The sequence below is a fragment of the Macaca fascicularis genome, chromosome 8 (genome assembly GCF_037993035.2).
Source record: "Macaca fascicularis isolate 582-1 chromosome 8, T2T-MFA8v1.1".
Lineage (NCBI taxonomy): Eukaryota > Metazoa > Chordata > Mammalia > Primates > Cercopithecidae > Macaca > Macaca fascicularis.
Genome location: NC_088382.1, coordinates 9,798,610 through 9,822,833, shown reverse-complemented (window position 1 = coordinate 9,822,833; position 24,224 = coordinate 9,798,610). Strand labels below are relative to the sequence as shown.

The 24,224-nt window shown below is 40.6% G+C and overlaps 1 protein-coding gene and 1 long non-coding RNA gene across 2 annotated transcripts in view; both read right to left on the bottom strand.

Annotated features, from left to right (window-relative positions):
- The window catches only part of XKR6 (XK related 6), a 339,999-nt gene that overhangs the window by 234,712 nt on the left and 81,063 nt on the right, over positions 1-24,224 (bottom strand). The gene's annotated exons all lie outside the window — the stretch shown is intronic.
- LOC135964614 (uncharacterized) overlaps positions 17,680-24,224 on the bottom strand; it is a 32,837-nt gene continuing 26,292 nt past the window's right edge. The window contains exons 2-3 of the long non-coding RNA XR_010577113.2: positions 19,794-20,014; positions 17,680-17,841 (exon numbers count right to left, since the gene is read on the bottom strand). This is a non-coding gene — a long non-coding RNA (uncharacterized lncRNA). The remainder of the gene's footprint in view (positions 17,842-19,793; positions 20,015-24,224) is intronic.

Sequence of the window (24,224 nt, the reverse complement as noted above, 5' to 3'; positions counted from 1 at the left end):
TTATACTTCGGGGTCTTTATGTTATGGTTTTTTGTTTGTTTGTTTTTGTTTGTTTTTTTTTTTTTTTTTTTTTGACAAAGTCTTGCTCTGTCGGCCAGGCTGGAGTGCACTGGTCATATTCCAGATCCACTGAATCAGAAAATGTCTTTGAAAAAGACCTTCCATAAGCCCACAAACTTACAAAGGAGCAGAGCCATGTTGCACGTGATATATACACAGATATGTATCTCGGCTCACTGCAACCTCTGTCTCCCGGGTTTAAGCGATTCTCCTGCTTCAGCCTCCTGAGTACCAGGGATCACAGGCGTGCACCACCATGCCCAGCTAATTTTTTGTATTTTTGGTAGAGATGAGGCTTCATTATGTTGACCAGGCTGGTCTGAAACTCCTGGCCTCAAGTGATCCTCCCCGCTCAACCTCCCAAAGTGCTGGAATTACAAGCCAGAGCCACCACACCCGGTCATTGTCTACTTTTTGTTTGGGGCATTTGTAATTTCCCTCTCAAATGGATCAGAGGACCTCAAAAACAGAAAGGGACCTCTCCTGGGAATCCCCTGTCTCCCAAACACCCCACTTCAAATCATCCACTGCAGTGCAGAGAGTGGGGGCTGGTGGGACCGACATTGATGGAGTGGTTACTAGCAGCCAGACACTAGGCAGATGACCACACCTACTCATCTTCACAGCCCTCTGAGGTGGCCTCAACGTCAGCATCATCAATGTCATCATCAGCATCATCATTTCTGAGGCTCCAAGACCCCCAAGAAACTTGCCCAAAGCCCAGGCCTGCCTGCACCTTCCCTCTCCTCTCCTGCAGGCTGACTGCTGCCTCTAAAAAACACGGAATGCCACTAAAAAATAGGTTGAAGGAGGAAGAGCATCAGAAAGAACAGCTAGTGGGTGCTGGGCTTAACACCAGAGTAACGGGATGATGTGTGAAGCAAACCACATGGCACATGCTTACCTATGTAACAAACCTGCATATCCTGTACACATACCTCTGAACTTAAAGTGAAAGTTGGAAAGAAAAAAAGTAGGTTGATACATAGGCAAATTTCCTTATAAAATCTTTAACGATAAAGCCTGCAACTCCGGGCTAGAGAAACAGGGATGTATTTTCAATATTAACTCATGAGTAGAGTTCAAGTTTGTGCAAAGACATAACTGGGCATTTTTGGTTGGCTTTCTTTTCCCAAACTGCAAATATTATTTGCAAGGTCAACCCTCCATCTCAAATGAGATTCTGCTATATATCAAACAGCAATGAATTTTGGTTTTAAGAATTATGCAAATGTAAGGTATTATTAAATATATTGTATCTTCTAAGTTTTTTTAAAAAGCTACTTGCTGTAGTGTTAGTAACACCTAAGGCAAGCATGAGAATTGGCATGGAAGTCAGAAATGACCACATGCCAGTCAAATAGGTAACACTGACTTGTGAGATTGGTGCTTTCAGGCACCAGTGCAATTTTGCCGGGGCTCCCCTGGCACACACTTCTGAATCTGCTTTCTTCTGGAAGCTAGAATTGCAGCCTGATTCTCCTAGTGAACAGATGTACTGACTGTGACAAAACGCACCCGCCATGCCAATAAATCTAATGAGTAACTCAAGCCAAAATATCTATGTATATATCATGTGCAACTTGGCTCTGCTCCTTTGTAGGTTTGTGGGCTTACAGAAGGTCTTTTTCAAAAACATTTTCTGATTCAGTGGATCTGGGATATGACCCACACATTGGTAACATCTAAAAGCTCAAACAGGTGATTCTGATGCATACATCTCGTTAAGACTAGACCATATTTAATTCATGGTTGTATGTTCCTCAAAACACTTGCTACCAATTAGTAATTCCACTGTTTTCCAATTAAGTCTATGATTAAAACTAACTTCAATTGTCATTTTGTTTTCAGATTGGGAAGACATTTTTAACCACAAGAGCAGAAGAAATAATAAAATAAAAACTTGACAAATTTGACTAGATAAAAGCAAACTTTTCTGAATGTCAAAAATGCTATCAACAAAGCTAAAGAATACATGAGGGAAAATATGTGTACCAGTGACAAAAGTTAATAATTCTTCCAACAAATATTTTTAAAATATCTTTTGAATTGGTAATTCCACTTCTAAATATTTACCCCAAGAGAATAAGCAGAGATGTATACAAAGATTCAGTACAAGGATACTTCCTTGTGGCATAACCTATTACATAATAAGAAACAGCCTAAATGTTCATCAATAACAGATGACTGGATAGGCTAGACGCATCCATCTGATGGAATGCCAACTAGCCAACAAATACTTTTAATCATATTTCAAAATTTGGTGAAACATTCAAACAGTTTTACATTAAAGAGTAGGTTACAAAACTTTAATAATAAAAAGATTTTACACTTTCCTTTAATTTCCAATTTTTTGCAGTGAACATGTATTACGTTTTTAACAAAACACTATTAGAACACTGCACAATGAAGGCATTCGTGTATCTGAACTGAATAAGGTATCAAACGGATCAAAGCTTTCCGTGCTACCATTGCACTCCTCAGTGGCAAATGCTTGGAAAAGGAAGATGGACTGACGTTAGTCAAGCAGCCTTTTCCTGGAAAAAGTAACCGTGAGAGTCAAAGGCCCCCATGAGGTTCACTTTGCCCCACATCCCATCAACCCAGGACAGGCAGGCCTCCTGCCAACAGCTGGGTCCTGGGGCTCCAGCCCACAGAGTCTGCAACTGACTTCCATGCTGGTGTCCTCTTCTCTTTGTTTTGCAGTTTTTAGCTGTTTTTCAACAAATACCATATGAAGAGTATGCATACTCAAGACCTCACTGAATGTCACCCAAACACCAAATGAAAATCTAGCTGGAGTGAAGACATTTGGTTTCCGGATGGCAGATTCTGAGAGATTTCGCCCACTTGCATATGATTTGCACATCCTTTGTACCATCTGATGAGAATGGTGTGCTCCATCAATCAATGCCACTGAGTTCTCAAGTTCCAGTTCCATCCAGAAGATGGAAGGTTGCCTAGAGTCAAGTTAAATCTGATTTCCTCAGAGATAGTCAAGTACGTTTGTCATTAGCAACAGGACACTTGCCACGTGACATGGCAAGGCTAAGAACTCTCATATAGACTTTCTGTCTCCTTAGCCCACTCGGTCCCACTCATAATCCCTCAAGAGACACACAGTGATAATAAAAGTATTTGTGTATTTTCCCTATTGGATTTCCAGAAATGTCATTTTCGTCACACCCTCCCACTCACCACTTCTACATTCAGGATGTAATACCACAGCCAGAGTTGGTACAATGCAAACATTCCATGAGAAGTTAGAAAACTTGGGTTCTAGCATAGACTTGAGCAATATGCCACTTTGAACCATTTTCTTATGCGTAAATGTAGATAATACCAATACTGCTGAACACACAGGGCAATATTTTTTTTTTAAAGTCAATAAATCTTGGTTAAAAAAATTATACAGGCAGTGGCTCACACCTGTGATCCCAGCACTTTGGGAGGCTGGGGTGGGTGGATCACCCGAGGTCAGGAGTTCAACACTAGCCTGGTCAACATGGTGAAACCCCATCTCTACTAAAAATACAAAATTAGCCTGGCATGGTGGTGCACACCTGTGGTCCCAGCTACTCGGGAGGCTGAGGCAGGAGAATCGCTTGAACCCGGGAGGCGGAGGCTGCAGTGAGCCAAGATCATGCAACTGCATTCCAGCCTGGGGGACAAGAGTGAGACTCCTTCTCTCTCTCTCTCTCTCTCTCTCTCTATATATATATATATATATATATACACACACACATATATATATACACACACACACAGATACACACACATACATACACACACACACACAAATGTAAAGTATTACTAAATATATTGTAAATTCTACTTTTTTTTTAAAAAAAGCTACTTGCTATAGTCTTAGTAACATCTAAGTCAAGATAAGAATTCACATGGAAGTCAGAAATAATCATGTGCCCATCAAATATGTAACAGCAACTGGTGAGACTGGTGATTTCTGGGAACCGGTGCAATTTTGCAGGGGCCTCCCCCAGCGTACACTGTTGTGAAAGTTCTTGGCAAGCTGGAGCCTTGCTAGGCTGTGCAGTTTACAGACCAGCAGCACTGGCTTTGCCGTCCAACTTGTTAGGAAGGCAGAATCCCAAGACCCACTCCAGAAATACTGAATTGGAATCTGCAATTGAACTAGATCCCCAGTTGACTCACACAAACACACACACACACTCATACACGCACAACACACAGGCACACACACACGCATGCACACACACATGTACGACACAGGCACACATGCATATGCATGTACACACACACACACACACACACACACACACACACACTCAGTTTGAGGACTGAGCTGGAGGCCTGTCAATCCTGGTAGCATTATTTCTAAGAGCTGGTAGGTGAGCAAGAGGACCCAGTGGACAGGGTGAACTTGAGGTCCTATTTTTAGCAGTCTTTAGTTTTTCCTGATGTTGCTAACGTCATGTGTACTTCTCACTCACAGAACACGAGGTGTCAGAAAGCACACTTTGGAACTGTATCTTGGTAATTTCACAGCTGAGACAGGAATTCTGTCTCATCAGAGCTATGCCGAAAAGCTTTCTCCATAGGCTAGGATCTCATGCATGTTTGAATTATGTTCCTGTTTCCAATTAAATATCCCCTACAGAAAGGTTCAAGGTACCTCTTTTAGAGTATGTGAAAAGTTTATTTATGAATAATTTATTTATTGCTTGCATAAGTGATAAGAACCACTTAGAAGTCTTGTTCCCTTAACTATTAGTCGATTTACATTCTTAGAGGAATAAAAAGCTTTACTTTCTTTTGAATCTTAAGTGGGGATAGGAGGGAGAAATACAAATTCTGTTCCATTTCAAAAGTTGGTTTTAAATAGACTTTGAGTCTTGGCAACTTCTGGAATATTCCCCCATGGAAATAAAATGATTATGATTTCCACCTAATCCAAGCTTTCCACCTAATGGGATGCGGAGTCCTTAAGTAAGACTTCCAGTTCTACTCATTGTGTTTAGTATGCAACGATTAGTCTAGAAACTATCGCGAGATCTTATGACCACAAAGTGGCTGGGAGGATGGCACGGTAGAAGGCCACCACTGAGCAACTCTAAGTATGCAAGTCCAATCAGACCACTTCCAGAAGCTCATGTAGGTATAACCTATAAAGAGGTATTAGTAAGAATTTTCTTTACTGGTATGGTCTAGGAGAATAACGAGCTTCTTCCCCCTTCCCTAGCCCCTGGGCACCCTCAACGCCCCGCCAGGTAGGCACACTGTCCATTTCCACCCTCCTCTGTCCAAAGAGGAGCAGCTGCTGCCTCCCTGGGAAGAGCCAGGCACCCTGTTACAGCTCCCGCTCCACTGAACCACATTTCCTCTCTTCAAAGCTCTTCTCTTAGCTGGGGACAGCAGGAGGGCAATCGTCCAACCAAAGTCACACTGAAAATCTGTAAGCTTGGCGAGGCCGTCCAGCTGACTTTTGTCACCCTGGCCTCTAACACAACAGCCGCACCATTGCTGCTCCCCAATATAAATGATGAATCTACTAAAACATTTTTAAAAGATGATGCTTATCATTAGCACAAGTCAACCTTCAACTGGGGGAATTTTAGGCTCTAGCTTCAAGTGAAAATTCCGGGAGAGAAGGGGCTGGCGGCAGGAATGGCCCTGCTGCTCAGGGCAGCCCTGCCTGGAGAGCCAGCTCTGAGATCAGCTTCCCTCTTACAGTTGCTGGATGTTTCTCCTAACTCCCTCACTTTCTTTACTTCTAAATCCAGATTCTTTAAAATCTCCAAGTTTCCTTGCAACTCCTTAGGCAAGGGCAGTGAAGGATTTACTCATTCACTTGCTCAAATATTATATAGGTATTGAATTTCTAATGTATCTCAGGCATTGTTCTAGGTCTTGAAAAAACAGCCACCCACAGAACAAAGCCCCTGCCCTCCCTGAGCTTATAGTTAGTGGAGGAGACAAAACTATAATGTGAGGTCGTGATGGAGGCGATGAGGAAGGGAGATCATGGTAGAGCTGCCACTCTAGACAGGCTGGGCAGAGCCCTATCTGCGGAGGGAACAATTTAGCAGAGATGGAGCCATGAACGCATGGGGAGGCGCATCCTAGACAAAGAGAGCAGCAAGTGCAAGGGTCCTGAGGCACGGGGGAGTCAGGCACCCTGGCAGGGTGGGCGCTGGGCGGGAGGGGGGTGCAGCCAGTTTTTCAAGTAGTGCTCATTTTTTTTCTTTTCGTTTTGTTTCGAGGCAGGGTCTAACTCTGTCACCCCGGCTGGAGTGCAGTAGCGCAACCTCAGCTCACTGCAGTCTCGACCTCCCCGGACTCAGGTGATCCTTCCACCTCAGCCTCCCAAGTAGCTGGGACTACAGGCATGAGCCATCACCCCCTGCTAATTTTCTGTATTCTTTGTAGAGATGGGGGTCTTGCCACGTTGCCTAGGCTGGTCTCGAAACAAGGCTCAAGCAGTCTACCCACTTCGGCCTCCCAAAGTGCTGGGATTACAGGTGTGAGCCACTCCACCTGGCCTCATTTTTTAAAAAGAATAGAATTTATGACTTCCGCCTAATCCAAGCCTTCCACCTAATGGGACATGGAGTCCTTAAGTAACACTTTCAGTTCCACTCATTGTGTAGTACGCGACGATTTAGTCTAGAAACTATCGCGAGATCTTATGACCACAAAGTGGCTGGGAGGATGGCACGGATAGAGGCCACCACTGAGCAACTCTAGGTATGCAAGTCCAATCGGACCACTTCCAGAAGGTGCTTTCCCCTACAACTAAGACAGCATTCACACTTAACCCTTGTAACAACTTCCTACATTGAGAAACACAACATAATTTTGCGGTATGATTTTCAACTTCTCAGAAAAACGTGTTGTCTCTTTGATCTGCCTAATTAGGCTACTCGAACTAGGAATCAAAGCGGTTTCTGGGGAGGAAAGTAGAAAGTTCTGTTTTCAGTTTGGCTATGATTTGTTCCAATCATTTTATACTACAAAAGCTTTTGTTGGGGTTGGCCTGAGTCAGTGCTTTGAAAGCTGGCTGCAAATGCGCTTTATGGGCAGGTGGTGCTGGGGGCATGCACTGGGGAAGTGGTTAGGAGGCCAGTTTCCTCACCCACCTGCTGGGTACCCTTACCCACCATCTCCCTTACCCACCCTGCAGTGGTACCATGCACATCTGAGGAAAGAGGCTGTCGCTAAAACGCTTTGAAACCACACGCGTGCACACACACAATGCCCACAGGGAGTATTTGCAGTACAGAATTCTAGCACTGTGCACCTCAGTTACAGACATCTCAATTTTTCAAAGTGTCCATAATTTCTAGCAAGAGATATTGGGTAAGTGCAAAAATTATACAGGCGAGTCACTGAAACTGAGTTTATAAGAGTCAAAAATTGGAGAGAACCTGAATAAAAAGAATTGTAAACCGCTTGACTTCCAGCAACAGGGAGTTGGTTACATCCGTGCAGAGAGGCCTTGAAAAAGATGCCGTGATCGGATAACGTACACTGCACACGGCTGAGAACAAAGGAATCTGAAATGACAGTGAATGGAGTATTAGCAGTAGTGAGCTAGTGAATTTTGTTGTTTATTTTTATGCACTATTTAAAATTATTTACAAATTACGTCATTTTTATAAAATAATTATCTGAATTTTGGAAAAACAAGGATGGAGAGATGGAAGATAGGAAATTTTTACTAACCACCTTCTCTTCTGTTCCTCACCTGCCAGAGATTAAAAACTGGGAACCCACAAGAGCCAATGAATTTTCCCCCTCCTTGGTGGAAACTCTCACAGGAGAGAAGCCCCGGAAGACGGAAGTGGCTTCTCCTGTGCAATTAACTCCCACTCCTTAGCATCAAGTTTGCAGCCCTCCCTGATCTGCGTTTTAAACACCCTTGGATTTGACTCTGCTCACCATTCCTCATGCTGTTTAGTTTGTGGATTTATCTCGGCCTGGAGTGTCCTCCTAAGCCCTTTGGGGATGTGGGTCACCCTTTAAGGCCCCATCTAGAAACACTCTCCTTCCCTTAGTGGAACCGCCACAATCTTAAGTGTTGTATCTTGCAGTCTAGTTTGTTACAATCATGCCCACCTCCATAAATAATGTCACGGAGATGCCACCTGGGCTAGGCTTTGCGGGAAAAAAAAAAAAAAAAAACCTCTGGGCAAGAGGAATGACAGCAGGAGAAACAAGCAGGATGTGCCCAGCAGCATTTAGAAACAGCAAGGGCTTCTAGATGGGTCCAGGAGTGGCTGGAAAAGCAGTAACTGGCTGGAGAAATTTCAACAGTTCTTTTCCTTAAGACAAACCTCTGGGTCAATCCCAACTGACATAAACATCGTCTTTCTCACATCTTTTTCCCTAAGTTCGTACTGGAATACTGAGACCTGCCCTCTATCCCAGCCCAGCATCCCGAGGACTTGCCTGCTCTTTCCCATGAGCTCTCTCATATTCGAATTCACTCATGCCATTCGTTTACCTCTGCTAGAATGACAACTCCACACTTTGTGTCTTTTGCTTCCCAAGAGCCCAGAACAGTGCCTGAAGCCTAGTTAAGCATCATCAATGTGCAAAAATAAAAGAATTTACTTCAACATTATGTCCAGCTGCACTGTGCTTCTCAAGTTCCCCTACTTGAATAGCTCTCTGAGAAGACAATTCCGCTGTACTCTCATTCCGAAAAAGGTGGGGAGAGACAGGAAGCGAGAATGGAAAGGGACAAATTCCAATTGTCGAGAAATGTGATCTTTTCAATAATTCAGCAGAACCTAAGTCTATGGAAAATTCTGCCCACTTACAACCAGAAGTCCACCGAGGCACCAATGCAACAGTGTGCTAAAACAGTTATCTTGTGCCACTGAAAGGATACTTGAGCATTCAAAGTTTCCATCAGGCAAGAGGAAGATGAGGAGGGACAGAGCTGACAAGGGAAGAGTTAATGTGCAGTGCTCAGCACTCATGAAAACCTACAGAGAAACCAATACTGCCTGTCCCTAGCTCAGAATCAGTGCCCATCCCTGGGCACTTCCCTTCCATCACTGCCTTCTTATTCTTGCTCTAAGTTTCAAACCTGTAAGGTGGTCATCAACCTCATGACGAAAGAGAGCCAGGAAGGTTGGAGGCAAAGACCAGGCACACAAAGATGAGAGAAACGGCTTTTATGGAGTCTTTTACTCCACTCAGACCAAATTCTCATTTTTTTTTTTTTTGCCAGAATTTAGGATTGATATATTATATATAACACTAAGTATAAGATGGGTTTTAGATCAGCTGCTGATGGCAGTTTTTTAATTTTAGAAGAAATTGCAGCTACTGAATTATCCTACTTAATCTCAATTTAAACAGATAAATCTAAAAAATAAAATCCAGGGAGGAGACAGAAACTACAATTTGTTACAATGACTTACTAGAGAAATGAACAAAAACACAGAAATTGCTTATGCTGCTAGATGTGAAAAGCAATGCTCCAACATCTGCCTTAAACTTCCTAAAATCATCAAGAAATCCAACCATTCAGGAGTTCAATGAAGCCACCCAGCCAGAGACTGGCTGAATCAGGCCCTACAAGAGACAAGGGAGACAGTCCGAGCTGTCCCAGAGTCACATAGTCGCTCACATTTGGAAAGGTAATTTCTTATTTCTGAAAGTGGGAAAACTACCTGACAATAATCCCAATATTTTCTAGATTCCACAAATGGGGCTTTTAAAATGGCATGCTAATCAATTCTGTGATGTGGGTTTCTAAGGTCAAAATGGGGCCGTAAAAGGTCACTGACAACCATTCAGGAGGTAAAGAAAATCCTAATTCCTAAGGGAGAACTTCTGAGATATTGACTAAAAATGAAGCTTGGAGGGAGACTGAGATAAACTCCCTGCTTCTGTGTCATCAAGGGACCCAGTCAAAAACTTGTGCTTCCTCTTCCAACTACAAAACTGCAAATCTACACAATTTTTAGTCATGTCATATTTTAGGCAAAATCATTTCACTCAGTATTGATTTAGCATCTTTTCTCTGCTGCAAAATTGGGAATGTTCAAAATAAATTCAATTCAAAATTTTAATGGCAAAGTAATGCCTTCCAGTGTTGTGGAATTTAAAAGCCCTTGCTGACAGCTGTCGTACCCACGGGAGGAGATGCGGAGTAATACTGCAAATGAAGTCCAAAATATCCCTCGTACCAATTTCATTTTATTCAGTAATTTCATTCTTGCTTTCAAGTCCCAGAGAATACAGAAAGCAGGTGTCTGCCTCACTAATCATAGCCCAGGGTTTAATAATTCAATGTTGGGCCTCCTTAGAAAAAGTCTCTAAGGGAAACACTTAATGTAGCGTATGGCAAGCTTTCCCTAATGAGCAATTCAGCACGAGTTTTGCAAGATCCTGGGAGATAAAAGGACACACTCTGGAGAATTGTGAATCTGACTGGAGATCACTGACTTCCTCTGAACTTCCTGCCTGCCGGCATCCATTGAGGAAGGGTATCAATCCCAATTTTAAACAGGCCAAGGAAGAAATCTCAGTATCTTTCTTGGAAATTTTCTCCTTCACACAGTACATATACAGCACTTGGCACAGTGGCTGGCACTCAATCGGGCGAGGTATAAAAATGGGTATTCAGCCTAAATTTTTCTGGAAAATGCCCTTCTACTGGCAAGATGAAGGCAATCGCCACACAGCCCGAATACCTCATGGATTCATCCTTGGTTTCTCTTCCTTCAGGGTCCTTTTGTCCAGTTCTTTAAAGCCAATTAATAAAAGTAGTCTAGTCACACAAAACTATGACATAGGCAGTCAGTCTTAAACTTGATATTGTGGATGATCAGAAATAAAAATAGCACAAGTTATAACCACTGCATCAATTTTGGTCATTTATTAGTGTTCAATTAGTTTTTTTGCAGGTTGGTGGCTATTTTACAGGTTGAAAAGTTATCCACATCACTTCTTGGCCTTTCGGCTAAGATCAAGCGTGAAAAGTGATCAGCAAGGTAGTGTAAATGATTTCCTCAACGCCGTATTGTAGTGGATCTTTGCGTTATCTGAGGTTTCAGTGCTTTTTCACATGTAACTTTTGGAAATCTGTTCAAGAGATTTCCAGAAAGTGTTCTTGGTCAAGCATTGGTTGAAACAGGATGGTAACGGCTGTACTTTTAACCTCTACCACACTCGGTTTTTAAAACAACGTCTCCCATCACACAGCAATGCTGAAGTAATTATCTAAACTTTCCCACACTGTTCTCGGACACCCTGGTTAGTGTCCTGTGAGTTATGGGTTATGAGATAAAGAAAAGCAAACAGGTCCTGTAGGCAGAATTGAAACCTGAATATGCTAATATTTATTGCACAGTTCCAACAAACAGCAGCTCTCATCCTTCTGACTTCACAAACCAATAAAAAAATTTTATATCTTTAGAGAACTCAGGATTACAAACTTTTTTATTTTACTAAATAAGAACATACCGTAGAGAAAAGGACATGAAGGTTTAAGGAACAATTTAAGGTTGAAAAAAAATTGGTGAAGTCCCCATCCTGTCCTTTTCTTTCCTATTTTGCCACAGGCTGGCACCCGCCCTCCACCGGTCATTCAGGAAATGTGGGGGCTCCTGGTGCTCAAGTCCCCTTGAGCTTGGCTCCAGGTCTGCAGGACACACCAGCCCTCACCACTGCTGAGTCAAGATGGGGGTCTCCCCTCACTCCCTTCCCCCCTCATTTCTACTGACTCACTCTCACTGGTGACTGGGTAGAAAAGTTGCAGAACATTGATTTAGATCATCATATTTATATGATCTTCTTCATTTCCTTTCAACTCACATGGATTTTTTAAAACAAAATTTACTTACTAAAACTCCTTCATAGTACAAAGCTATTTTATTTGGACAAAGTTGGTTCCAGGCACAGAAAAGCTTGATATTCACTTCCAGTCACCCCAACCTCAAGCACTTGGTAATTACAGTCAAAAGATCAGAAACTCTCACTGGAGAAATACATGGACCCTGTTTACAATATTTTTATATGTGGAACACAAACATATACAAGCAGCTTCTGAGAATACTTGTACATTACATGAAAAGCAAAAATAGTATCATGCTTTAAAATGTTTCTCAAAAAATAATTTCAAACGACCAGGCTTTAAATAATTAGGCCATTGAATTTTTATTAGAGGAAGAGTCAGAAAATGATTGTAGACTATATCCTTTTACACAATGCACATTTGTAGGATTTCTAAAAGGCAATATACATAAAAGAGAAATTTTAGAATAATATCCTGTTTTCAATATGTCAGGGTAATTTGCTAATATGTTTTTAAGAGTTATGTTAGTTTTAATTTTTTTAAAGTAATACATACCTGGATAGTCAATGAGGGTTCAATGCAGGTTCATGTGGGACCGCAAATTTGCCCTATTTTTTGATGAATCTTGCTTTCAAAATCTTATTATAACATGACCACTTTCTCTGTACATGATAGGTTTTACTGGCATCTGGGGGTCATACACGGGTCTCTTCAACTACCTCCTTAACTCAGAACTCCAGAAGACAGTGAGCTCCAGAGAGGCCAGTGTTGGGTCTTCCCATGCCTGAGGCACACTGAGGTCCATTCCTGGCCTCAAGGGAATATGGTGGTTGGAGGGAAGAGTGAACACCAACACCCAGCAGAGGACCTGGCATGGAGAGATGTCCAGTGGAGACAACTGTCATCCACACAACTAAAAGGTTACCTTTAAGATACAATGCTGGCTGGGTGCAGTGGCTCATGCCTGTAATCCCAGCACTTTGGGAGGCTGAGGTGGGCGGATCACTTGAGGTCAGGAGTTCAAGACCAGCCTGGCCAACATGGTGAAACCCCATCTCTACTAAACAAACAAAGAAAATTAGCTGGGCATGGTGGCAGGCACCTGTAGTTCCAGCTACTCAGGAGGCTGAGGCAGGAGAATCACTTGAACCCAGGAGATGGAGGTTGCAGTGAGCTGAGATCGTGCCACTGTACTCCAGCCTGGGTGACAGAGTGAGACTTTGTCTCAAAAAAAAAAAAAAAAGAAAAAGAAAAAGATACGATGCTGCAAAATGTTTACAGGCAAACCTTAGACAACCCAGATCCCTAAGCCCACATCCACATCTATTCTATTTCCCCCCAAGAACCTGCAGGAAGGGAGACAGAAATGAAGGGCAGCAAGTGGACTCTTTACAGTGAGGCAACTGAAAACCTCCCATCCCCAGAGCAAAACATGACAATGGGAGGGAATACGATGGAACAAACTGTGATGCTTCTATCTTGACTTATGACAAAAGGGCTAAAATTGGGCAACATTTCAAAGGGCTAGAAAGGAACTGTACTATGATTACTTGGCAAAGAAAAGCAACATAGATAAACAGGATTCCAATTTTTTTTTTTTTTTTTTTTTTTAAATAAGAGATAGGGTCTCACTCCATCACCTGGGATGAAGTGCAATGGCATGATCATAGCTCACTGCAGCCTCAAACACCTGGGCTCAAGCGATCCTCCGGCCTCAGCCTCCCAAACAGCTGGGACTACAAGTACACACCACCACGCCCAGCTAATTTTTTAATTTCTTGTAGAGACAGGGTCTTGCTATGTTGACCAGGCTAGTCTTGAACTCCTGGCCTTGGGCAGTCCTCCTGCCTTGGCCTCCCAAAGTGCTAGGATTACAGGCGTGAGCCACCACACCCAGCCCTAATCAATTTTAGACTCCTTTGTGCTTGACGTTATCCCCACATTTGTATCAACCAGCAGGGAGAAGTAGTGAGGACAGAGAATGCAGATGTGGGCATGGATCCACTCAGGTTCCTCTTGCAGGGGCACTCTCTCTGTAGATGCGAAACAGTGAGGCACACGTTGTAAAAGCCCAAACACAATACTTCAAAAGCATGCACAGAAACCCCTTCACATCTGAATACATGACGTTAACTTTCAGGCCAAGTGGACTGACCTGGCTCCCCTCCTGCTGCTGGGTTCATCCGCAACAGACAGCAATGTTTGCGAGGTGAGAGTTCTACTTTTCTTACATAAAAGGTCTGTTTTACAAGGTTATTTTATCTGGTTACCAGTCCAATGCATAAAAGACAGTGGTATCCTGTCTCACATACAAAGAGCCATGCGCCTGGGATGCCTCCCGAATGTGCGGCGGCACCCTCTGATGGTGCTCTTCCATCTCTCCACTTGTCCCAATATTACAGTTTCTTCAGGCTGCTTCATTCTTCCATGATGTGCCTCTCAGTGAGGCTGTATTTTGCAGGAAAGTTCCAGCGAACGATGTAACAGGTGGAGAATCCCAGATCCCAAAACAGAGATTGGAACCATGCAAAGAGACCCTTGTGTTGAAACATGTTTCTAATCAGATAACCGGGTGCATCTGTTCTGTTAAATGTCCACTACACTTATAAACAAATTAACCAAATTCAGAAATAACCATACAATTGTAAAATCTGAAAGGAATAAGGAAGGAATTATCTGTGAAACTTGCCCATTTTCCTGAAAATGTGCTGCAGATTTAAGTGTTACGAAACAAAAGAATCCTAAATTTCCAGTCACTGCTATAATTTGAAGTACACGTTACACCGTAAATCTGATACCCCAAGACATAAGAAAAAGTCACACTTAGGGAGAAAACTTTCATAACTGTTAGAAATGTTAGAAGAAATATGTTCATTTTAAAAACAGGACAATAGTACTCAACTTACGAAATAAACCCACTAAGCCAGCAGGAGGCATCGCCTAGGAGGACTGTGGCTCAGCACGCCTTAGTGCCTTGGACTCTATTTCTATCACCTGTGCTTCTGGGGCAGCCCTTTGCAGACAGTTTCTGTCCATTTCATTAGGAAGCTCTTGCCGTGTGGCTCAGTTCTATGCTTGGAAAGGCAGTGAGCGACCTTCAAGACCTGACGCTCCATTCCAAGGCGACAGAGAATCAATCACGCATAGGCGCGAGAACAGAGTCAGATCGCCGGCCAAGGTAAAATGAAGACGATCTTCTGGATCGGGGCTTCCTGACACGTGACCAGGGCCAGTCCCTACACCCACAGAAACCACACGAATATGTATGTCTGTGCAGTCTTCCCAGGAAAAGGATCCATAGATTTCTTCAGATTTTCCAAAGAGTTTGTCTGAAACTTCCAAAATAAAAAGAACCATTGTTTTGTGCTCATTTTCTCTGGGTGTTCCTATGTATTTAGTGCACCTGAACTCATAAGGATGTGTTCATCCCTGGGTAAAGAGTAAGATTTCTGAATTCTCAGTGATATGCTGGGCTGTGAAGTGCAGTGAGCCAGAAGGTGCAGATTCCCCAAGTGACACATACGGAAACACTCTTCTAGTACAACTGAGGCCAACACAAAATCAGAGTAAAAGTGTAAGGTTTTATTTGGAACCTTATTTCCCTATGTCTAGATCTGTTCTATTTCTAGGAAGTTTCTAGGAAGCAAGCATCAAACCCTGACAGTATTCATGCCATCATCTCCACTACGTTCAGTTGTCTACATTATTTTCTAAAGTTATCCAACAGGGAGAGAAGACCTTTATTAATAATATTTCCCTAATATCTAATATACTTATTTTTAGCTAAGTTAATCTTTGAGCCACATATCCATTCAGAACATACCAGAACAAAATCAAACTCACTGTTAGGAAATGTATCAATATGCCACTAAGATCACATGCCACTACTCTTAACACACTACAGCCCGCTAGTGTGAGCTACCCAACATCAGAACGCCTACAGCTCCAGGCCCTGCATGCACCATCTCATCCACCCCAGGAAAGTCACTTCCTTCCCTGAGAGCACTTTAAGTGAGCTCTGGGCGAGTTTATCCCCCAATCCCACCACCATTTTTATTCTTAGGCTCTGAAGTTTTTCCCTCTTGAGTCTCTTTCATTTGTACTCACAGTTTTCAGAATCTAAGATGGTCTTTAAAATATTCATTCCAGTAGGGACCAAGTTTTCTCCTGCCTGGTTAATTCCTTCCGGGTGTATCAAATGCCTGGGTCCAGTCAATATTGTGGCTAGAATTGGCTAAAAGGAAACACCTCTACTGACGAAAGTATCACAGAATAAAAGTTTCTAAAAGTCTGTCGTAATGAGAAAGCGGCTTAACAGGCAATAGAGGTTCAGATTAAAATTTAACGTGACTTTTAAAAACCTACTTAATGTGGGTTTTTTGTTTTTGTTTGTTTGTTTGTTTTGAGATGGAGTCTTACTCTGTCGCCCAGGCTGGAGTGTAGTGACACAATCTCGGCTCACTGCAGCCTCCATCTCCCGGGTTCAAGCAATTCTCCTGCCTCAGCCTCCTGAGTAGCTGGGATTACAGGTGCCCACCACCGCATTCGGCTAATTTTTGTATTTTTAGTAGAGACAGGGTTTTACCATGTTGGCCAGGCTGGTCTTGAACTCCTGACCTCAAGTGATCAGCCTGCCTTGGCCTCCCAAAGTGCTGGGATTACAGGCGTGAGCCACTGCGCCTGGCCTTAAAAAACCTACTTAATGTTTTCACTGTGCTTTCTATTAAATACATTATCAGCCAATTTCTCTTAAAATGAGCAAAGCAAAAAGGAGCCAGGGGTATTGAGGTAGACTATTCAGCTTCCAAAAGCCAGCTAATAGAAATGTTATGAAAACTTCTGCTATACACTAGTTTCAGAAATACTGCATAATCCACCAACAATGAAACTTCCAATAAACGAATATATGAACATGCCACTGAGCTTCTACTCAGTCTCTATAGTTCCGTGCATTCTCTTCATCCTTTCCCCTTGATCCATTTCCAAGTTGCTCTGAATGTCGTCTTAACAGTCAGTCTTCCCCTGTTTTGGTCAATTATTTGACCATCATATGTATCTGCCCCAGAATGCTTCTCAAGTCTCTTAATCCCAGGAACAGCTAAGAAAAAAAGATAACTGCTCAAGGACTTTCTGACTCTCCTATCAAATACAAATTTTCATTCATTCCAATGGTCGAGAACGCATTAGTCTACATTCTGAAAGCAGCCCACAGTTTTAAATAGCATGTTCAGGTACATGGAACACACTCAACTTTCCATTTTTTAAAGGATAAATAATCTTTCCTGGAGATTAAAGTTTCTTTCCTTCTCCTCCCTTTCATTCACACTGTCTACCTTTTGGCCACTAATTTTGCACTAACTCATTCACCCAATAATAGAAGGAGGTGGCGGCTGGAGGGCCACTGAACAGCTTCTTCTCCCTCCTCATTGGCACTTCTGCCCTACATAATAACATCTCATTTTGAAAACTGGTAGCATTGTGCCACAAGTATATTTGGATATAATGTGGGTGGACTTTGTATATTCTAATACAGGACATTCCGAGACCGGTTCCAGATTGAAATTTCGTCATTACTGCCTTTAGGATTGTCACTTGATGATTTATTTCTTCCTGAAAAATAACTGCCTCTGATCTAAGTAACTTACACTGCAAGCAGATAGAAAAGACAAGAATAGGCATAGGAGGAATTACATAAACTGCCTGGGAAAACTGAGGTTCGTAAGAACCCCAAAACCTTCAAAAGATAATTGTCTCCAAAGCATGACACTAATACTGACAGACATAATGTGAGACATGCATGTCAACCCAGAAGTACAAGATCATAATTATCTGTGATTATATATACTTTAGTGAAATCTACTGATTCATCTAGTAAGTTACTAAGTATGCGAAAACAACATAATTTCCAGAGTTCCTAAATATTTCCAATATATTGAACTTAGGGATCCAAGATTCTGAACATGCCATCACCAAAAAAAATTGCAAACCTAAAAAACAAAAAGGAAACAAATTAAACAATGTCAAAGGAAAGACTTTCTTAGAAATGGTCAATATTTACTTTTACAATTTTCAAAACATTTTAAGTTAATACTTTTTATCATCTTACCATTATAAGCTCTTAAGTCTAACATTACAGTTTTATTTAAAAACAAGGCAGTTTTCATACAGCAAAATAAATATTACACAATACTCATACACACCACCTATTTAATTATGGAATATGTACTGGGTCAAAATATCTTCATATTTACAATCTGAGCCTTTAAAGTGGCATTAGTTCTGTCTTTATTTTCTTTTAAAAGTTGTCATCATGGTGACAGAAATTCAGATGCATAAATAAAATTATAGATTTTGTTCACCTTTAGAAACTCTTTTTTTAGTTGAGTAATAGTGGTTAAAGTCTTTGTGCTTCTATTACATTAACTTTTAGCACATGAACTAAGAAAGACGCTCTTCAAAGCTGTTCTAACCAAAAAGAGGTAGGCCTTTTTTGAAAAAGAAAAAAAAACTTTTTGGCAAAAATTTCCAAAAATAAAAACATTAGTATTATTTCTTATTAAAAATATTAATATACAAAAGTGAGCTGTATAAACAAAACTTTTGCTGTAGGCTTAAAGACCATGCTACTTAGACCAGTTTATCTAATTATTCCATAGAAAATCAAGAGTTCAGAGTTCATATTTCCAAAAGCATAAAACAACACATCAGGAGATATGGTAAAACAAAGAACCACTGAGTGCACACTGGTTTTTCTTTAAGAACAAGGCAAAGCTGGCCCGGGGAAGCAGAAATTATTAACAGCCCACACACATAAAATCACTGCTCTCCCAGTCAACCTAACGGGGCCCAGATTTCCATGGCCAGCTTGTGAGTAATTTTTTCTTAGTGTATGTGAATAATTCTCCCTATCATTACAGAAAGCCACATACATGAAGAAAAAGAACACATTTTATAAATGTTAAATTACTGTCAACATCTGAGATTAAGCAGTAAGAAAATACTGTTTGTAGGGCAATTAAGTAACATAGAATAACATGACAACTGAGTCTCTAGAAGAGAAACATGAAAATAAAGATGACTTAAAAAAAATGATGATGTTTTCAGTTCCTCACAATTTGCCTTCTGTAGCACCCTCCAGAATGAGATGAAATTTAATTTCCTCAGCATCTCATCAATTAAATGACTGCACAATTTAGGCTAAAGATAAGTAAATCTATGGTACTATATTTGTTATTAATGCTGTTACATGTAGTAAAAGAAATGAAGCAGCATAAAGAACCACTTATTTGAAATAACAGCTTAGTGTGAATCTGAACTCCAAGTAAAAACCTTATTGGAATTCTATTTTTAGGAGAGTTAAACATAGTAACTGCCTTATAAGCACTGCTACCTCAACATATTTAAAAGGACATGGTCCATCAGAATACATTTAATAATTAAATAACACTCCCCTCCACCCAAAAAAAGTTTTACTAAAATGTGAAAAGAAGCCATTGTATTATCTTCAACTATAAAATATATTTGAACATATAATCTTTCAAAGCTAACTGATACAACTAACATTCTCCATAGGCACTTCATATTTTAAAAAGTAAAATAAACACACACATATACATAAAACATTAAAATTCTTTAACATAGAAAAAAAAAGTTGTGGCAAGAATCCTTACTTTCTAGTCTAAAAACCTGTAAGTCTGGATTCCCTTTTAAGAGCAAACCCTACTGTTTAAAAAAAATTATTTCAATCTCTAATTCCTAATGGCTCAGGTTTTTTTCATATAATAAATACTTTGCTGCTGATTAGGTAGCTCACAAGAGCTCACTTTAAAAAGCCATGTTTAAACAGCTCTAAAAGGTTTAATTAGCATTTATGATGTAAGCCCTTTTGTAAAACATTTGAGCTAATTTAGGTAAGATATGTCAGTATGTTGTTTAATACCTTTGGTTTACAACTTTAAAATGTTTTTAATCTTGAAGAGGAAGGAACTGGGGCAGCACAGACACGGAAACACATGAAGGCCTCGCTCTCGCTGGCTTTGCCATTTACCATTCGGGCTGAAGTGGTTTCAGGACGAGGCGATCGCTCACCTTCTAGTCAGAAATCAGATGACCTCAAAACAACCTCATTTCAGGCTGAGGCCTCATGTCTTTCGCTTAGAGCTAAAAATAAAAATACATGTGAATGAACAAATGAGCATGGAATGAAATCTCTAACATGACACTAAAATATAGAATATTAGAAGCCATTTTTATCACAGAAAAATGAAAATGCACACATTTCTACACAGAGAATCACAATCCTATTTTGAATGGAGTGGTGCCCTTCTTATCCTGTTAGCCGCTGGGTATCATAACAATTGAAATCCAAGTTGGTTCTACAAAGCTAAAGTCATACTTGATTCATTTCCTGAGATTATAAAACATTTATTTATTTATTTATTTGAGACAGAGTCTCACTCTGTCACCCAGGCTAGAGTGCAGCAGTGTGGATCTCAGCTCACTGCAGCCTCTGCCTCCCAGGTTCAAGCAATTCTCCTGCCTCAGTCTCCCAAGTAGCTGAGATTACAGGCGCCTACCACCATGCCCGCTAATTTTTGTATTTTTAGTAGAGATAGGGTTTCACCATGTTGGCTGGGCTGGTCTTGAACTCCTGACCTCAGGTGATCCGCCTGCCTCGGCCTCCCAGAGTGCTGGGGTTACAGGTGTGAGCTACCGCACCCGGTCAAACATTTATTTTTTATAGAGTTAAATTTAACAATATTTCAATGAAGTCAGCCACTTAGATCATATATATATATATATGTGTGTGTGTGCCAGGGCAAGAAAAGGCAGTGTAATGCTAAACCGTAACAATAGCCTGGCCCTCAGAAATATATTTTTGTGTATTCACAACTCTTGGTTCCAATAGCAGTTCTCGTAGAACATGAAAATAAACCTGTTTCTCCAACCAAAATAAGGCACTCACTCATTCAGCAAATAGCAAATGTTTCTAAGCACTGGAATTAAGTGCTTGGTATGACAGAACAAGTTCTAAACCCATCAGCGAGTCTGGAGTCCTCAGCCATCTATTTCCTAATTTGGGGTCTCAAGTCTGTGCTATGATGCTAAGGAGATTCCACAAGAGGTAGGAGGGCAGTATGTATTAAGTGACAACAGAATGAGGCTGCAGAATTTGAAACCAAATCCACTGAGAACTGTGAATCTCTCTGCTGTCACTGTCAACGACCTCAACTCATCATGTGTCTGTCTCTTCAGTGTGAAGCTTATGTTTTCAAAATCCTACTTTAATCCTGGAAATTAATTCTCTCTCATTTGGAGAATGCTGGTAGTTTTGGTACCAAATATAATGCCTCAGGCTATTTTGAAAGGTTAAATCTGCCAAGTACCTTCAAAAACCACTTATTTTAAGAGTACTTCATTCCACTGAAGCCATAATTTACAATTCAGAAATTCTGCTGCTAAAGTTATACTTAAAGAATTGGCCCTAGCTATACTACAAAGAAGACAAATATGTTACAGAATGTTTTACACCATTCATCTATTCCCATTAAATATTATTCATAAATTATGACATAGAGTCTACACTAACATTATTGTTCAATGTTTTGCATTTCTCTGCTGGTTCTACATATACCAATGATATTTTTTAATTTTGTGGGAATATGATACATTACCAAAAAACTCAAAATATATGCACCTGATTCAAATTAAGCTCCATGTTCATCTTAACCCATTGATGCCTAGTGTTCCATTACTGCAACGCCGAGCTTGTGGAATTTATTTGTATCCTATTGCTTAAGGTCACCATCAAGGCTTGATTTTTCACAAAAAAAATTGCAACCTCCAGCATAAATGGGTTAAAATCAGAAGAATAAATACACTTTTGAGATGGCTTATGTTCCATAATTTTTCATGGAGTCCAACTAAATTTAATATCTTGACAAACATTACCAAGTTAAATGTTTTGACTCTGAAGTTCATAGGCCTCAGAAAATACTTTAAAGTAATATACTGCAATTTACGCTTAAATACTTAGAATAAAGAAGACAAGAACTATGGGGAGTCATATCTGGGTTTTAAGCAAATCAATAAGCTTTGAAAGTACATTTCCCACAGATGTTCATAAGATGATTCTTAAGTTTTAGATTTTGCTGCATTCAAATTTTAAACATGGAAAACCATATGCTGGTCTTACGTGCAAGCAGCGAAACCCTTCCTCCTTTCCCGTGTATGTCAGACGGCCCTGTTCTTTTCAATTCATAGGAAGCTTCAGAGAAAACGTAACTAATTCATAGATACCCTTTTTCTACTCTAAGTCTTAAACGTGCTCCTCTATGTATCCCAAATTTGTCCTGTGTCAACACAGAGATCCTGTCGGCTACCCACAGCTCGACTCTTACTTGATTTTTTTCTTTGCCTTTCCTTTTTTTTTTTTTTTTTTTTTTTTTGAGACAGAGTCTCGTTCTGTTACCCAGGCTGAAGTGCACTGATGTAATCTCGGCTCACTGCAACCTCCGCCTCCTGGGTTCAAGCGATTTTCCTGCCTCAGCCTCCTGAGTAGCTGGGATTACAGGGGCCCATCACCACATCTGGTTAATTTTTGTATTTTTAGTAGAGATGGGGTTTCTCCATGTTGGCCAGGCTGGTCTTGAACTCCTGACCTCAGGTGATCCACCTGCCTCAGACTCCCAAAGTGCTGGGATTACAAGCGTGAGCCACCACACCCGGCCTATTTGCTATCATTCTTTGGCAAGAACTAAAAGCAGCTGAGTCTTCATTCGCCTCCCGAACTCAGATGTCCCCCTTACATCTCACAACCTCATCCATGCTACAGTCACAGCTGCCATTTCCCCCTTTTGGCTTCAACCACTTGATGTTCTGTAATACAGGTTACAGTCGACAACAACTGCAACACTGTCCTAATTCCACAACTTTCACTACTTCCACTTTAGGCCTTTGATGATAAAATAAGGAGACTGAATCCTCAGAGGTATGTTTCAGCTTACTAACTATATACTCAGTCTTAAGTTTTACTACTCATAAAACTCCATCCACCACTTCAGTAATATTACACTGTCTCCCATTTAAGAGGATTGATGAATTCTAGTGAGTTAGTTACGAATTTAGACTAATTACAGAGTCAAACTTCTATAAAAACAAACGCTATTTATTTAAGAACATTCAACGTCAAAGATATTTTCATGAAAAACTGTCTCCTTAGTTTAAACTGGATCTTTTTTGCAGAAAGGATTAAGCCCCATGACACACTAGAGGTGAACCTGCAACCTGAACACTGTAGTCCCTCTTAGAAGTTTTCTTTCTGCTCCCAGCACTTGACAGATTCTAAGATTTCCTGTCTGACACATACGCCTCATCTCCTAAACCAGCAAAAACCAACAGTGTTCTTTATTTCTGTGGGAATCCCGCAACTTCACATATGCAGCTTGCACTCTAAACACAATACATTTATCAGTCAGAAAATCCCAAATTGAAGGATTCCACAGGAAGAAAACATAATGTCTGAATGACAGCATGGAGACAGCGGCTGGCCATTTGGGAACCTTAAGGCTGCATCTCTATCTTCATTCCTTAAGTCAAAATAAATTCCAGAAATATCACATTTAAACTGAAAATGTGAAACCATAAAAATGTTCAAAGAAAATGTGGCTGAAAATTTAAAAAATACATTTTAAGGCACATGAAGAACTTTAATTATGACATAAACCCTAGGGGCCAAAAAAGAACACAACTGATTAAAAAGTGGCAAAAAAAAAAAAAAAAACCATTTATAAACAAACAACATAAACTGAAAAAAAAACTGTAGTATTAATACGGATAAAGTTCTTATAAATTCCCAAGAAAAAGAAAACCCCATGAAAACTTGTGCAACAATTACAGACAATTCATCAAGGAAAACAAGACCAATAAATACAGAAAAACACCTTCAAACCTACTCAAAAGCAATATAAATCCAAATGAGATGCTAACAGAGTGACAGGGATTACCAAGAGTGTGGGGGACCAGGCACCCAAACAGACCATTAGGAGAGGTATACACCAGCACTGGGTTTTTGAAGAACAATGACGTTATTTACCAAAATGTTAAAATATGCATGCTTTTGACCCAGAAATTTAACTTCTGGGACCAGATTCTTATTTCTTCTCACATGTAAGCAAAAATATTTGTATGAGGAGGTTGTTTATAACTACAATACAGCAGTACTATTAATATATAAAAAATGAAAGAAAAAATCTGCAAAACAAGTCCAATGTCTGTCAAGGAAGCTGGTTTAAAAAAAACATTACCTTTCATGTAGCCAGGGAAAAGTGTCCTAGATCTATTATTAAGTGCGTAAATGATTCTGCTGAAC